The sequence below is a fragment of the Geospiza fortis genome, unplaced genomic scaffold (assembly GCF_000277835.1).
Source record: "Geospiza fortis unplaced genomic scaffold, GeoFor_1.0 scaffold54, whole genome shotgun sequence".
Taxonomy (NCBI): Eukaryota; Metazoa; Chordata; class Aves; order Passeriformes; family Thraupidae; genus Geospiza; species Geospiza fortis.
The window spans coordinates 3,249,519-3,265,142 of NW_005054301.1; the positions used below are offsets into that span (position 1 = coordinate 3,249,519).

Below are 15,624 nucleotides of genomic sequence, written 5' to 3' on the forward strand. Positions count from 1 at the left end.
CTTGCCTCACAAAGAACAGTGGTTGATGCTTCTGTAGGACTATCAGATTCTTGCTTTTTCTTCAGGAACAATGAGAAATATCAGGGTGTAGGAGGACAAGATTTAACATTGCTCTTATAGTAAGAAAGGAGTTAGAAGAAAGCTCAGAAGTGTCTGCTCCTACTAATGCCTACTAGGCTGAGTCTTATGGTGCTTACCCCTGTGAATTAATTAGGCCTTCCCTGCTCCTCCACATTATTAGAAAACCAAGTCTAAGACAAGGAGGAGGCAAAGTGAGAGAGGAGAAAGTGACAGCATTTCACTGAGTCAAATTTTCATTATTACTTGGAAATGTTACAATTAAAAACTTTATAACTTTATGTGTGTATGTGTATATATATGTGTGTATATATATATACACATATATATATACATACACACATAAATTTTCTGCTTGCTAGCATAGAATCAGTTCTGATCTTGTGCATGTCATTGGCCCTCTGCTGCAAACAGTTAAATGAGCATCTCCTAGTTCAGGTGCTGAGTTTTCTTCTCATGACTATTCAGAAGTGGAAGGTACAGTAACTGTGGATTTGTAGCAGAGTTATCTTTATTAGAGAACAGCTAAATGCTGAGCCTACGTGGTATTCTTGATGCAGTTCACTCTTTTCACACCTATTCACCAATGTTTTTACATAGATCAGCTGAAAGTACAGCAGAGAGAAGTCCAGGGCAAGTCACAGGACTGACCTTTTCATCTGCCTTCATACAGGCAATATCCCAAGAGAACAGATGTGAGTAGGTGCTTTGTAGTTTGTCTCACTGAGGCAAACTAGGTGGTATGAAGCCCTTTATTTCTGTTTGTGAGGCTGATTCCTCAGCCACAGTGTTTATGTTGGCCCCAGTTGGTCCCTAATGCAGAAAGCCACTTGCTGATATGATAAGCCTGAGGAGTTCAGTAGGAGATTTTGCAGCTGGACAGGACATTTCAGTGTAAAGCTTAATTGGAGATGGGATGCTTGAGTGCAGCAACTATCTGTGATTGCTGTGTTCACAGAGGAACAGCTTGGTTTATTTGGACCAATTCTGCAGGATGCTAAGTGGCTTCTAAGCTTAAAGCTGCTGGGAGAGAAGAACACCAAGATATCTCCCCTGTCTCTTTCAAAGTGGAAAACATCAGTGGCAGTTTTCAGCGACATCATCTCACCTGTTGCATTCAGTTCCTGGCAGCATGCCGCTGTAGTGCTGACAGGAGGCAGGAATGGCACTGTAGCCATGGAGTAGCTCTGGAGAAGCACTGTCCCAGCTTCATGCTGCTGCCCTACAGCACTGGCTGCCCACCAAGGAACACAGTTCTGCAGCTCCAGAACTACAGCGAGATTCACCGCAGGGAGGAGTCACCCACCTGAGAAGTGGCATTTTCCACCCTTGATTCTACGTGGCAGAGAAGCAAGCAAGGCTTCAGCAGTAGTACCAATTAACAAGAGTTGTAAATCATTGCATGTGCTCTTGATTAGAGATCCCAGTTCTGTGTGGAATTTCCTGTCTGATTATGAAGGGGCTGAATGGCACTGGCAGAGTAAAACAGCCAGTGAAAAAGCTGCTAGCAGCAGACAGCAAGTAAGAATGAGAAATTTCACAATAGCCAAATGCATGGATTTGCTTGTTTGTCTCTTGCTGTGACATCATCCAAAACCTAGAAAGGCAGACTATGCACCACAGGAATTGGAAATGTGATGATGAACACCTATAGGGGATCAGTTATAGAGTCATCTCCTCAACCGTTTGGGATAAAATGGGAAGCAGATTTGTCAAAAACATGAATAGTGAACAGAATAATTTAAGCAAAATCTTCAGCTTCTATGTTTACAACTTATTTTCTTGTGCCCACTTAGAAACTTGTGATACAGGCCCATTTTTATCAGGACTTCTGTCTCCCTTTTTCTTTTATTCAGCCCCAGTGTTAGGGACAAAATGTAACACTTTCTGTTATTTGAAGGCAGAAATGAGCAGAGTTGGATGACAGTACTCTAGGGAAACTGCTGATTTATATTTTTACTTCAATATGTCTGGTTTTCACCTCATCTAGCATTGATCAAACCATATAATACTGGAGCACAGATATGATGTGAATCTTAATAACCATGTTCATCTGTTATTAGAAGCAATTTGGTCTTAATTGTTCTCATGTTTGACAGATGAGACCAAAATCCTCTGCCTATATAAACTGGTATTTGCATTGTGACTGTGCCTATTACATGAGAGGAAGAGGAGGCTTCATGCTATTTCTTCATTCTGATCTTGATTAGCAAGAATGAGATTTGTGATTCTGGGTTTTGTCATATGGATGCCAGTCCAATTTACTTGTCAGTACCTGAAGTACCCTTGTGGTTCTGCAGTATATTTCATAGATGCTGATTTGAACTAATCACTTAGGACTTAGTTTTTTAAAACTATAAAGAGTGCTCAGTAATTTTTGTGAAGAAGTCCAGATCTGGGTTTTGCACCTAAAACTGTTTCCAAGATTCTCATGTCCCAGCTATTCTTGTTACAGTTGAACAAAATTTTCAGTGTGCTTCTCTCCAAATCTAGCCATTTAATTTAGTGTCTAAAAGGAGATCAGAGATCCTGCCAACATATGTGCTGTACCTCTGTGTTCTCAAACTCATTACAGGCTCTGTAGGAATTATTCCATTTAAGTAGAGACTTTAGTCAGCAGTTTATTGAAGCTGCTGTATTTTCACATGTAGACATTTCAGAGAGCCTTAAACATGATTCACTTAAGATCATAGGAATGGAATCTATTTCCCAGGACCCTGATGTAAATGTATTCATGACCATTTCCTATCCATGTGTTCCTGTGCCAATATTGTCTTTCAAATAGCTTTTTGCCCTCTCCAGTGTAAGCAGTTTAATATATTTATACAGGGTAATTATGTCTCTCTGTGTTCATTTGCTAAACTGAATGAGGCAAGCTCTTTAGTATTCTAGTTCTCCATCCTCATCCTAGAAAGCTTTTCTCAGCTCACATTGCTGTTTGAATTAATCTTTCGGGTATATGGTGATCAAAACCTTGCAAGACTGAGGTGTCACCACAGCCTGATATCAAGATACTTGTTCTCCCATCTTCAGGAATTGTCTCCTTGATACATCCTGGGATGTTATTTCCTTTTGTGCCAGTGCATCAGGCAAGTACCCTTGCAGTATATTCAAACTGATAGTCTATATATGCTTGCTACGTCTACGTCTATATGTGCTTGCTATGCCTCTGCTACACATGCACTTGTATGCTTGGTGGTGGGCATGAGTCTTCAGAAGGGGCTGGGTGGAAAGGGAGCACATGCCACGCAGAAGGAACAGAGAGGCACATGGTGCTCCTGGCAGAGCACACAACTGGAGGGTGTTAGTGCATTTGTCACACCAGCCGCAGCACCAGCCCCATCTCTCCCTGTGCCTCGGGGCTGCACAGCGCTGCCTCCAGCACGGGCAGCTGGCTCCAGAATGGGACACAAGGCTGCCCAGGGCAATTCACTGCACTGCCTCTGCAGCAGGCCCTTCACCAGCCAGCCAGCATTAGGATCTGGGTGGGAAAGTTTACATAAAAGGAGTAAAGGGGGCTTTCCTGGTGGCTTTGCTTTCATGAACCTACCACTCCTCCTCCCCCAGACTAATCTGTTTGTTCAGGCTTGGTTGCCTCCAGCAACACATTATTAGTGCGAACTATGGTGTATCCTGGGAGACCTGCAGGATTCCCCACAAATCTTTTGAGTTTTTCGTCTCCAAGGACGAAGAGACACAAAGGCATTTCACTCTGTTGATGCAGTTGCATGTGCATTGTTCCCCTTCTTTGAGTGTTGGTGTGTCTCTTCAGCAAATGCTGTAATTGGTCTACTGCACAGTCTTCATCTTGCATCTTCATCTCAGTGAGTAGATTATGCTTTTCTTAGTAAAGCCACCAAACTGCACTGCTTTAAAGGCTGTATTTGAAAACATGCTTAGCTGAAGAGGTTTCAGCAGAGCTGTGTGCTTATTGTTGCACACACAGATCTGTCCTTGCTGATGGTAGACCTCAGGCTTTCAGGGTAAATCTAGCCTTAAGATAAATACAGACTGTATTACACATGAGCAGTTTTCCTTGATTTAGCATGGCTGCATAGCATGCAGTGGCAATGGATTAACAACATGAGCATGTTCTCGGGCACTGCTTAGACCATACATCTCTGCTACAATCAATGCCACTGCAAATTCTTTAGATATAACAAGAGTAATGAGAGCTTTCCCACAATGTGATCAAACTCTGCAGATATGCTTTTGATCTCTGCTTGATTTGAAATTACAGGACTCAGCTTCAGCTCCTTTGGCTGTTCCGTGTCCCAGGCTTGCAGGAACCAGTCTGTGTGTCACAGCACAGTTCAAACATCATGAAGAGCACTTGATTTCCTGATTAGTCACGTATGTGTCCAGAGATGGACAGCATCAGATGAACTGATCTCCCATAAAGGTCAAGGCAGCTTAGCTAACAGGTCAGTGCTCCAGTAGAAAAGGCATCAACAACAGATGGCATCCCAGTAAAAGAGCGGTCAGAGGCAATGGACATGAGGGTTCTCATAAGGGTGATGCTGTCAGTAATGGGGGGCTACTAGAGGGCAAAGGAGTTAGGGAAATACAGAGAAGATGTTTTGAATGCAATCTACTTTCATCAGGTGATTCAGTTGCCAAGAGACTCAGATGTTAAAAGGTGGTGACTGGGGATTCAGCCCTGTCCTCTGTCCTGCCAAGCTGATCCAGGTCTGCCAGAGGGTGGGGTAATGCTGGGGCAAAAGGGTGAGCTGTGCTCTGCTGAGATTGACAGTCCAGCTGCATCCACAGAACAAAACCAGTTTGTCTCATGCTTCTGAACAATCTAAACCTGAACTAATGGAGCAAACTGGTGTGAAAGGAGAAGGGTTTTGCCAGACCCAGTAGCTCCTTGTCTACTGGATAAAAGGAGAAGCAGGTCAGTAGATATCAACTCATCCCTCATCATATGGCAGGGAGAAGAGTCACTCTTCAATGTGCAAAGGCATTTGAGAATAACCTGATAATTCCTGGATCATTCTCAAGTCAAACAGTATTGGACCAGGACCCAGGAGGCTTTTCCTGCTAGACCTGGAAACCTAGCTCATGTGCCTCTTGATATCTTTTTCCAGGGAAGAAGTAAGGAGGAAGAAAATACAAGGATGGATGACTAGGCTATACTCTTTCTGCATTTCAGTTATTTCTTAGTGAACAGCTTTAATCCCCCTGCTTCAGCCCATCTCCTGCTTTACAGAAAAGTTTCAAGGTGGCTCTTAAGCCATTGCTCTAATAAATGCTCTTTAACCCACACGGTTCCTTTTCCCTTTCTTCACCATGGGATTTTCTCTCTTCCTGCCCAATTTTTCTCTTCTGGGTGCTGTTCTACTTCTATTTCTTTCCAATTCAAAATAACTTAAATGCTTAAAAGCTTTGATGCCAGTGGCATCACCTTGTTTCTAGTGGGTGACCTGCTGCATGCTGCATTCCCTTCTGGCAGAGAAGGGAAAATGAGCAAAGGGACTGTCATTCCCCTTTACTTGGCAGAAGGCCCTTCTGCATGCAGAAGAATTTCTTCATAATCTAGTTCTGAACTTAAATTTCTCTTTGTTGACTGGATAATTGAAGTAACACTGTTGCAAAGTAGTGAATTAATAATAGTCCTTGAGAAAATACATACCAATTCTAGCAGTAGCTATTGCTTTACTGGAGTGTCCTGCAGTGTCATTTAAATTCCATCAGTGACGATAATTTCTGCACCTTACAGGAATCTGAAGCTGGTGTATTTCCCTAGACATTTTCTATTTTGTATGGTGCTGTAGAATTTCTTATACCTGGATTTATAACATCACATTAAAAAAAAAAAGTGTTATCTTTAAAACTCAATTTTATGGATGAAAATTTTGTGTATATTTTCATTTTTCTAACTTCATTCATTAAATCATTCTCCCACCTCTCAAAAAAAAAGCTTTATTTTCTATACTCAAACACTATGAGTAGTGTTTGAGTATAGAAGTCTTCGGTTAAATTAGCATAAATTGGGAAAATGCTACTCAAGTTGATGAACCAGTTTTGGAGGCAAGTGGTCTCTATGCTTAACATCATAATCACACAGAGTCACCATTCAGTAGTCTAGAGAGACATGTAATACAGCCAAGTTGCTAGAGCCACACGGAGCCTGTCACCTACCTGAAATGAAAGTGTAAAATATGTTCTTGTGCTGTTTTTAATCTAATTGCCTAGTGATCATCAGGAGGTAAATATTCCTCACTATCTTTCCTGAAAAGTTTAAGAACCTAACACTCCCTATATATGTCTTTAGTTTTTTTGTTTCAAAAGCCTTCAATCCCAGTTCGCTTTGGCAAATGCAGTATTTTGTATTTTTTTCCATGTAAGCAGAGCTGGCTTTGCAATGTGTTTAATAAAGTCAGTTTCCACATTGACTATGTGCAACCAAAAGGGAATATGTTTAAAAAGAGGAAAACACTATGGTGAATATACAGTAATGGTCTCCAAATTGTATGCTGCATCTGCCAGTACAGTTTACTTTACAGTAATTTTCAAGTCAACTCTTGTAAAAAACAGTGAACAAATGGTAAAAATGGTGAAAATACAACTTCTGTTAAAAAATAGCTGCTAGACTCACTAAGGCAATGAACTATGGCCATGGCATGTTTTTTTGATATCTCTGTCTTCTGTGATGAATGGCAGGACTATTGAGCACTATAAGCATAAAGTAATTTTTAATTCCTGTGATGAGGTAAGATGGTGGGAAGAGTGAAGATCCTCCAACATAATTTTTTACTCTGTGTTTTCTCCCACAGAAATTGGAATACAAAGGCTGCCTTTATCAACTGCATGGGGTTTTACTTGCCCTCAGCTTCTCATACTTTATAATTTGGCTATAAATTTTAAAGAATGGAGATGAGATTAGAAATTAGCACCCTTTGTGTCCTTTTGAAGGCATATCAACCCCTCCTCCTTAGACACTGCAAAATTCCTTGCTAATAAGGCTGACTGAACAAGTCTTCATTAAACTGCATGTTGCTGGCCTGGAGAATTTGTCTCCATCAGCCATTCAGACCATGACCTGGACAAATCAACCGTGATGCCTCAGATGTGAAAAGCCTTTGTTTGGCTTCTCACGTTCTGAACACAATTAGTAGCTCTGCAGCTCATCCCCTTAGCCAAGGTGGAGTTATGCTGTCCCTTGCTGTAACTACTGGTCTTGAGGAAAGTCTCTCTGAGCATTCCTCCAGTGATTCAGTAGAATGTGATTTTAACCATGTAGCTCCCAGTCCTATGGAAATGAGTGGCAGGTGAGTATAAAGCTGGTTACACCCAGTTAGCATAGTCATTCTGTACTGTCTGTGCTGGCAGTGTAATAGGAAATGTAATTGGACAAAATTTCCACTCAACTGAGGTAAAGAAACTGACTTATGCAATATGTCTGTCATTTAAGGTGACTGAGGCTTCTCTCAGCTTCCAGACACTGTGGTCCAGATGTTTACCACCTCTTCTTTCAACCAGGAGTTAGTTACAATAGATGTGACTTCGGTGTAACATCGCAGAATATGCAAGTCTTTCATTAAAAATCATCTTCCACTTGAAGATAAAGTTATTATAAATTATACAAATAAAGGAGGCAGCTTTTTGTAATAGTCATTAAAGGCTTAGGGGCCGTTTCGCAAATACGTAACTCCTTGAGCATGTCAGAGTTTGCTTTGCTCCAGAAGAAAGAAAGGCTGGAGTTTTAAGCTTTATTTCCTCCTCATAAATCGTGCATTTACTCCTGAGGATCGTGCATTTACTTTGGCACTGGTTTTGCTGCTTCTTCAGATTATGTCTCTGTTCCCTCCAGTGTTACTGCACTGGAGAAGTGGTACACCTTCTACTCATTATGGTCAGGAGTTAAGATTTCAGATTTTTTTGCCTCAGGCACTGGTTGAAGCCTTTCTCAATGTGCCTGCAAGTCACAAGGCAGCAGAAGCATGCAGCAGGTGAGCCAGGGTACTCTCTCTTTCTGTCTATCCATATAATTATCTGTATTTCTGTATATGGGGAGGGGGTGTGCATGGATACATACTCTCATTTGTAAATTCTTGAAAGACTTCAACCAAGAATCTCAGTTGTGTTTTTTGTTGGAAGGGATGGTTGAACATCACACCAACCTAACCAAGTGGCTCTTCAATCTGACAGGTCTTAACAGTGCCTTGTGTTCCCCCTGGCTTCCTCACCCACCCATCCCTCTCTATGCACACAGGTCCTGGTCTCCTCAGCCAAAGCGCAGATTGCTTCACAGCAGCAGGAGAAATGTTTTCTGTCAGTTGGAATCCAGCCAGGATGTGAGGAAAATAGCATTCTCAGACACTTCTGAACCAGCCTTGTCTTTGGGGCACAGGGCTCCTGCTTACAGCTCTGAGGCCAGGAAGGGCTTGGTCACTTGTGATAGGAGGTGCATCTGAAGGGATCCATTTCAAATGGATTTAAATGGCAGGCATGGTTAGGACACCCTTAGGGTTGAAGAAGACATCTCTCAGGGTTCTCAGCATGAGAACTGGACCAGCTGGACACTGGTCTGTCACCTGTGAACTTCGCTATATACTTTTCTTCTCACAGACCTTAAACGCTTATTGGCAAAAGGCTGCTTCAGGCATGTGGATGTATGTAACAAGCAGAAACTCGTCAGAGACTATGTCTCATAGATTTCCCAGGTATCAGTGGGTTTGGCTATTCATATTTTCAGTCATGAGAAATTGTATTTAGCTCTGACTAGTGCCTGGATTATGCCATATGTTATATAGCTGAGGAGTATCTGGCTTTCAGTTAACCTTTTCTCCTAATGTATTTTGGTGCTTTTCATTCTCTATGTTTGGTGGGGGGTTTTTTTGTTTTTGTTTTTTGCTTTGATTGTATCCCGGCCTAAACCATCTTGTCCTGCTAGGATGATACTACAGAAACCCATTCTGGACTACTGAGCTTTAATTTTGCCAAATTTTCCTCCCAGGGAAAGGATCCTGGAATAGCAACTGTTCAGAATTCAGTGGTTGCAAAATAATTGATAAACACAAGCCAAATGCTGCTGACTGAGGATTATGTTCAGCCTGGGCTTGCTTCCTTCTCTCTTTCTCAACTGCTGTAGGACGAATACAGGCCAGCAGTGACAAGATACTACTCAAGAGCAAGTCCTTATCTGTTATCTATGCTTCAAATGCCTCAGGCAACAGAGTTAAAAAAGACTTTTATACAGCTTTCATATTTTGTAAGGATGAATAGGAATAAAAGAAATATGAATGTGAGGTGTGGTGAAAATTACACCTTCTCAGGGGTAGCTGGGAGAATGTAGAGACCCCTCAGAGATTTGCTCTGCAATGAGATCCATTAGGCTGCCAAGCACTCCCCAGCAGTAAAAGCTTTATTGGTTTGCTGCCTACAACACTACCTGCCAGAGAGGTGTGAAACATCCACAGGACAATCTTAGAAGTGCTGAACTGGACACACGGTATTTATCAGCTGGTTTTGGTTTTTCTGTAGGGGTTGTTGGAAAGGTATTGTGGCCACACTGGATTTTGACTGAACTTCCATCAAGGTGCAAGGTGGCGTTTTGACAGACTGGACCCAAACTGGCAATATCAGGGTAGGTAGGATCCTTCTCTAGGTTAAGAAACGTGAAGTTCAGGTTGAGCTCTTGTGTAAGGAAAAATAGAGTTGAACTTAGGTTTCCCCCAGCCAAGCTTAACAGGCATTTTGGAGTGAAGTTATCCTTTACATTTTTTTTCAAAGGCTGTTGACAGTTTTTGAGACATTGTTTTTAGAGATAACAGCTCTATCATGCATGTATTTTTTGGAAAGCAGATTTTATTTCTTTCCCCACAAATCTGATTCTATCTCTAATTTGAGTTAATTAATGTGCACATTTAAAGGTTTTTTTTTTGTATTAGACAAAAGGTCAAGGGACTGCCACCTTATGAGGAAAAAACCTGTTTCCTGAGAAACAAGCTTGCTTTAGTATGTCTGTGACATCCCAGTACCCCATGCAGGGCTCTGTCATGGTGGCCAGATTAATTATGGAGCCTAATTGGGAACAAGAAACAAAAGAGGGAGTCTAGGGAAAGATGACTTCATCTCCTTGCTCATCTTACATTACTGTTCTGCACAAAAAGATTGAGGCAACAGACAGAACAGCAAACAAAACTATCTACATAGAGTTTTCCCTTGGCTGAGGAGAGAAAGGATGAAATGAGAAAAGGAACACTGTTCACCTGGAAAGTCACAAGAGCAGGTCTGAGTTTTCATCTTTTCCAGCCAGCATGTTTGTTTAAGCCCAGACCTTTAAAAGTTTTTGTTCAAGCAGTTTGTCCTTGGGCTAATTTCTCCATCTTATTCTGCTTTAGCCTCAACTTGCTATAAGCCTGTGAATTTTTAGGCTCTGTGAAAGAAGCTTTTTCTTACACTGACAGAGAACGCCTTGTCTGCTACATGAAGTTGTTACAACAAGGTGTGGGAGGGAAGCGAGGCATGACGGTGTTGCATAAGGGACAGTTTCACGGTTGGCAGACCGGGGGGGATTACAAAGCAAATGTTCTGCTTCTTCCATTAATTGTTTAATTTCAGTGGAGTAGTATAGGCTAAAATTGGCAATGGTCTAGACAGATAGGTTGCCACAAGTAAGGACAGCATGTGGCCATTCCGGATTTACTAGTTGTTTTGGGTTTTTTCTTGAGAAAGGCATCCAACCCCTGATTCTGACTCCTTGCCTATCAACACAAACGTATCCCTCTAGTAAGGCAGCCCTGTCTCTTCTGCAGGCTGGCAGGCACCAGTTTTGTTGCATGCTGTGCAGCACCTTTCCCACAGGAAAGACTCACACAGTTGTCCCTGCAGTCCCTGATCACACTCATTCCATCACCTACCCTCACCGCCTTTCATCATTTAATTCACAATCACCATTGTACCAACACCCAGAAGTCATAGAATGGCCTCTTGGTTTTGGTTCTGCATGCTGCCACACTCCGCCATTCAAACCATAAGGCCACTTACCTTCTGTGGGTAATTTCATGTACTTAAAATTATTTTTATACTGATATAATTTAATGGGTAAATGGCAAATAAATTATTTTTCTGTATGCCAGGTACTTTTTGGCATTACTTCCCAATTATCCAGACAACTTTGCCTTCACACAATCTGTTTTCCTCAGTGTGTCAAAATATCATATGTAATTTTTTTCTACAAAGTTATCAATATGGGGAAATGAGGAAAACCTGAATAACCCGAGGAATGTCACAGAGGAGCAAAAGGATGTTAGCTGTTTCTCAGAGGCACTGACAGATTGTTCCTGTGGTTTTTGGTCTTACACCTGAACTGCTTGGGGCAGAGGTAAGGGCAAGGAAAGAAAAAAATACAGGCTAAAACCAGGGCATTTGGGAATACGTAGAAGTGTATTTGGCAGGTGGAGCACTCTGTTGGTGGACCTGGCTGTTTGGTATGTAGGTTGGGTCTCCTTCTCCTTTCTTTTATGGCAAGAGCTGGCAAGAATTTCCTGGATCATTAAGTCTAATTCCTGCTATCACAAATGGACATATCCTGTTATTGATGTCATAAATTTGTCTTGCTTGGTGTTTAAAAACAGGTGGTTTATTCCTTCCATTTTCCATCTGTAAGACTGCACTAGAATTTCATATCCTTCCAATGATCAGAAACCACCCTTGAATTTCAGTCTCTTAGTTTGAGAGAGGCTTGTGTCTATGACTGAAAAGCATAGGAAAATGTTTCCAAGGAGATTAGAAATGACTGGCTGACTGAGTTCTTCAAAACGTGGTATGTGCTTTGCATTTGAAAGTTATCTCTATGTTTACCCAGCCTGGAGTAAATCCAAAACAGTTCACCTGAGAGGACAAAAGGAAATCCCAATCCTAAAGCCAGTTGGTGACGGAAGAGTTAAAGGGACACAATGGTTCCGCTGCTGACACGGGGAGCAGCCTGCTGCATTTCTGCAAGGTGATGAGCTGAAATGTTTGGCAGTTTGGTTTAGTTTCGCCAAAAAAAAAAAAAAATCAGCTTTTTTACAGGAGGAAGCAAACCCAAAACTTCGGGGGTTTTGTTCGGCGGAGTTTAAGGTGAAGCCCCGCTCCCGTTTTGCCGGCCGCTCCGTCTGTCCGTCTCCCACCTCCTGCTTTTCGGGGTGTGCCAGACCTGCCCCCAACCTGCATATTCCCCTCCTCCCCGCCCTGCCCAGCCGAGGGACCCGACCCCGCTGAGTGCCGCCAGCACCGATCCCTTCTCGGCCGCCTCGGGTTAGTGTTTTTGCTTCGGTGGGAGGAGCAGGAGGAGCGGCGCATAAACTTCTTTTAGAAGCAAGGTACTGCAGAGGCGCGGCTGGTGCGCGCCTGGGCAGGCGGAGGGATGGCTGATACTACAGAGAAAAGAGATTGGGGGAAACATCTTCAGCCCATGAAGTCCAAGGGAACCTCCAACACCATGTTATTGACTTGGGAAACTTTTATTTAGAGTCAGAGTTCGGTGCTGTGAGCACTACAGGTAGGATGAGGCAGAGAGTTGACGTTTCGTCCCTTGAGAACGAGTGATTAAAAAGAGAATTGTACGTTCTATGTATGCAACTAAATGAGCATTTGATTTCCCCCCGTGCCGTATTCACAGCGCGCACTGCACTGGTAGGAGCGCACCCTGTCGTAGAGCCGAGGAGGATATGGGGGAGGAGGGTGTTTGGTTCGTGAACTTTTGTGGGATGTTACTGCTCTTCTGATCAGACGGAGGAAAAGTTGGCTGTTTCTCTGTAGTAGAAGATAAAATGAAACGTATGAAAAGAGCTATATTTTCTCCAAATATTGCTGAAATTATAATGGAAATTCGTGTCTGTGCCCACTGAGATGATCCAGAAAGGGAAGGTTTGAAAGCAGGTTTTGCTGTGAGCTTAACAGCTCTGAGTTGTTCTGTATAGAATTTCAGTGGGTGAGTGAGCAATTCAGATTCGTCAAGGCTGCATTGTTAGGGGATTTCAGTGCCTCGGTATTTGTTGAAAGCACAAGCAGCACATTGCCCTCATGTATGCAGGAATAATACAAAAGTGTACATCAGGAACCGAGTTTTGAAGTGCAAAAAAGCAAATTTCAGCTAAGTTGTGCTCTATAAGAAAGGATAATCACATGCAAACCGTTTTATTTCCTCTTGTTATTTTCAACATCATTTAGTACTACAGTATCATGTGTAGGATCATGTATGTCTGAGCATTTTGGAAGTAGGTTGTGTGAGGACAACCTCACAGATATGTTTATTTTTGGCCTGCTGAATATTGGTATGGATTTCTTTGTAAATTGAATTTTTCACTCTTAACAGCCAGTTCCAAGATGCTCAATTTGACATCAGCTCTCCACATCTAATTTAGTTTTATTAATCTTTTTCTGTGAGGGAGTAGCACTAAAATTCATTCAGCTGGTTTGAAATTGATCACACAACAGGGGAGTGAGATGGAGGTGCTTAAATAACCATTGCTATATTTGTTTCCCATGCAGATTAAAAGGTCAAAAAGCTTTAAAGTGATCATGTAGCTGGAGCTTTTGCATATCAGAAACCATAGCACATCCCTGACTTAGTTCCTGTGAGAACTAGAATAATCTCACCTGCCTGAAGCACTCCTGTGACTTCACTGAGGAGGCTTTTTTGTAAATCAGTTCTGTGGTTAATTGCCTCTGCATGGTTTTTAATCTCAGTTTCTCCATGTTGCCTACCAACTACCACATATCACTTATTAGATCACAGCAGTTTTTCTTTCACAATTTTCTGTGTAGGTGCTTACAGACTGATTGTTCCTGAATCTCCTGTAGAGCCAATTAAATAGGTTGAGCTTTTGTCTTTTGGTATGTGGTAGAGTTTTTATTCCTTTATATTGTTGTGAATCTTTTCTGAACAGTTCTTAATTTTTCTGTCTTCTGAATTCTAGATAGAAGATCAGGTTCCACCAGGAATCATACAAGTGAAATTATTTCCCATCCCCTTCATGTTTTTCTCTTCCTACATCCTATTATATTGGCTCTTTTAGTCTCAAGATCACATCAGAGATGATAATCATCCAAATCTTCTCCAGAATCACTGCTTCCAAAGGTGCCATCCATCCCATGATGTTGCCTACTTCCCTCTCACCCTCTTTACCTGAGGGAAACCCATGCACATTACCCCTGAGTACATACTACTGAACACACCATTTATGGTAAAACACCTTTACAGTCAACATTAAATGAGGTGTACAAAATTACTTCCAGAGAAAAGTGTCTCCTACTGGCTCAGTGTAGCAAGAAAGGCTCCCTTTTGCCACTTCAGCAGAATTGCTGCTTGCAGGATATAGGAGGTCTGCTTTACATATCTTTTATCTGCTGCATCATGCAAGTGCAGACATCTGCGGAATATATTCACTCAGCAGTGTAATCTGTTGGCATCTGGCCATCCATGGGCAGACAGGGCAATACCCCCTTCCCAGGTGGTCCCTTGTTAGGAAATGAATGAAGGAATGTAAATGAAAAGAACCAACCTGAACTTTCTCCTTCCCAAATTTAAGCTGAACTCCAGAGCTCTACTGAAGCTGGAAGCTGTTCAATTGAGCTTATTGTCTGTCCTGCAGCTGCCTCAGCATGTACAGGTTCCAGCTGGGACCAACGGAGAATCACTGAAATGCTGTCAGGAATGCTGATCCAGGAGACTCTGTCCTGACCTGAAGTTTATATACTCTCATGAGAGCTCCTGTTCTCAAGAGATTTTCAGCCCACTTTGCAGGTCAAAAAGACAATGAAGAAACACTCAGACTTTGGTGTACTTACATAAAACTTACAGTTTACAAACTGCTGGAGTGGATAGCTGCTGCAGGCAGGATCCTTATTCTTCCAACCAAATTAAAAGTAAAGCTGGTCTTGGCTGAAAAGGGAGTTGCTTTGTCTGTTTGATGTTGTTTCCTCAATTTCTGTACCAAAGCATGACAGTAAATAAGAATGGAAATTAGAAGGTAAGAAAGGAAATAAGATAACTATAGATCTTTTTTTTCTTTTCCCCATCAAAGATCATTGAGAAAAGGGTCTTACCTATCACAAAAGCAACCAGAACTTTCCCATTTGGGCGGTGAGACTCAGGTGTGGATTATAAAAATCTGTGTTCTCTAGAGCTACAAGTAATACAGCCAAAAGTTGGGGAAAGCATACAGGATTCCAGTAGCTGCCCTCCTGTTCAACTCTACCCTGTCTTTACAGGGGATTATGTGACCAATGCTATCTGTATTTATACTTTGTGTTGGGAAAGCGTGACCACTTCCATTTAATGACTTTCTAATGGTTCCCACTGTAGCCTGCTTTGCTGGAGAAGGAGATAAAATATGTAGAATTGGTTGAAATTGCAAACTGTTCACTCAACATCCTTGATCAGCCAGCGCTTCTTATGAAATTACTATAGCCAGGGACCTCCCGTGTTTTCCCACCACGGAGATTTCTGGTGAACCCTGAAGGATGCCAGTTCCAGGCACGCAATGCTGTTAACGTGTTTGGTGCATGTTATTTTGATCTAGTTTAAATTCTGTAATTAGAGCCCGGGCT

General features: G+C 42.1%; 1 protein-coding gene across 2 annotated transcripts in view; it reads left to right on the plus strand.

Annotated features, from left to right (window-relative positions):
• Positions 1 to 15,624, plus strand: part of STON2 (stonin 2) — a 66,811-nt gene that overhangs the window by 27,675 nt on the left and 23,512 nt on the right. Inside the window, exon 1 of one of the 2 annotated variants that reach the window (XM_031065430.1) lies at positions 12,283 to 12,392. The exons of the other annotated variant lie outside the window; for it this stretch is intronic. The gene's annotated coding sequence lies outside the window, so the exon portion shown is untranslated. Of the gene's footprint in view, positions 1 to 12,282; positions 12,393 to 15,624 lie in introns of those variants that run through there. 2 annotated transcript variants of the gene reach the window in all.